We start from the raw sequence: 2,040 nt of genomic DNA on the forward strand, positions 1-2,040 counted from the left end.
TGCAATAAATGGATCTGATGCTACATTTTCTCTAAATTCAATTAATTGTTCATGGATGAATACCAATTCCCATAAGAAAGAATGAGTAGTGACTTGTGTAGAAGCAGAAAAAATTCACAGTTGCATTGAAGAATACCTTTAAACACTTCACAAGACCTCTAGCATATTTCCAATCTTCTGTATAAGGAGCATGAGTTTGTACTTTCTTCTTTGCCTTGTTATTGCCTGCTGGATCTACCTCTTCAACCTCTTCTTCCATATCCTCAACCTCTTCATCTTCTTCCATATCCTCAACCACTTCTTTCATGATATCATCACTAGCTATAGCTTCCTCAATATCAGCATCACTTGGTAAAACAGATTCCTTGTCTTGCTCAAAAATAAACCTCTCTTGAAAGTCCTTATCAATCTGTGCTAACATTGCAAAAACTTTTTCATATCTTTGAGTAGCATCTAACATCAAGTAATGCTATTCCATCGGGTGTACACATCTAAAGTCAGTGCTTTCTTGTAATCTACCTTTGCTAGGGAAGCACATTGTTTAAACTTTTCATACCTAGAAGGAGAACTAAGAACATATTTTACAACTGACCTTATCCTTTTAACTGATTCATTAAAGAGCCGTACTACTTCTTTTATGACAAGAGCAAGAACATGGGTTGCACACCTCACCTGATAACAAATAATCAAGAAAAATTAGTTATAAGATGCCTGTGACAAATTCACACACAAATTCAGAACTATGTGTATAAGAAGAAAACCATTTGATCTAGTGTAGCTAATGGCAAAGCTCTCATATACATTTTATGTTTCCATTTGATAATATACCAATGAGAATAGTGTATATTGCCTGTGGGCATGTAATCATTGAGCTTATATCACCAAAAGAACCAGTACATTAATGAAATTGTTTCTACTTACTACATACTCAACATTCAACACACATGACACTAAAGCAAAGTCAAAAATAAATCATTACCATGAGACCATTTGATTCAATAGTTGTAATCGAAATCATTACAATCTAACTGTTTTGGGGGTAAAACTGGTTCTGCTATTTTTGGTAAATTTGGGTGTGTTGATGAGAAATGAATTCAAACCCTAAAAAAATATAATGCACATGAGTACTTTTGAGTTCGAGAGATCAATCTGTAAGACTCTGGCCTAAACCAAGAAATGGACGTTCCATATTCAACTCGGTCACAAAGTGAAGGAGAAGGGTTAATCTTAGGGAGGGAAGCGAAGAAAGTGTTTGAGATCAGAATGTTGAATTATGAAGGTGTGGCTGTTTATAACTTGTATCAGAATGTGGAACTGGCTTGCAGAATGCAAGCTATCAGTTCTTGGTGCTTTCTGGATACTTGTGTTGATAACACTTGTCTTGTTTTATTTGAATAGGTTGAAAACCCTATTTATACAAGTCATTGAGCGCACCCTGATCTCTTAGGAAGTGGAGAAAGTAAAGTAGTGGAGAAGTGGGTTTGTGCCGAAGATAGTGATCATCGTGTTTCCGTTATGAGGGAAGACCGACCACACGTTCGCCCACTACTCTCGTTACCATTAACTGTCCGCCTTTCCTGAAACTTTCTTGTAATGGGCGTGTTGCACGCCGCTCGCTGTAAACCGCCAGACCAATACCCCAGTGATCATCCCTCAGTTTGTGACATGTTTGATGTCTCGAATAAGTGGGTCAAGTCGTGGGACTTGCCGCGGAGAATAGCATATGGTGCTATTAGGTTAAACAACTAAGTTGTTTATGAAGCCGACATAAAATATCGTATGTATTTGGTGTATGTGAAACATCACTTTTAAGCATCTCAAGTTAATCGATGTGTATGAAGCATCGTAGTTTTAGAGCTTGATTGAATAAGTCGCGGATAAGCGTCTTAAAGGAGGTAGCATGATCGACCACCTTTGGGTGATTGTTTGGTGGATCTACGGACACGCCATCACTTGGTCGATCGCTCCCTGTGAAGGAGGGGTGGCCGGTGATCATGGAGATACCTCGTCGATTGCCTAATGTTTGATCCAATCCGTCCG

At 38.4% G+C, this 2,040-nt stretch overlaps 1 pseudogene; it reads right to left on the reverse strand.

Annotated features, from left to right (window-relative positions):
- Positions 1-788: 788 nt before the first annotated feature.
- LOC113314622 lies at positions 789-874 on the reverse strand (annotated as a pseudogene).
- Positions 875-2,040: the final 1,166 nt, after the last annotated feature.

The sequence above is a fragment of the Papaver somniferum genome, chromosome 9, assembly GCF_003573695.1.
Source record: "Papaver somniferum cultivar HN1 chromosome 9, ASM357369v1, whole genome shotgun sequence".
Taxonomy (NCBI): Eukaryota; Viridiplantae; Streptophyta; class Magnoliopsida; order Ranunculales; family Papaveraceae; genus Papaver; species Papaver somniferum.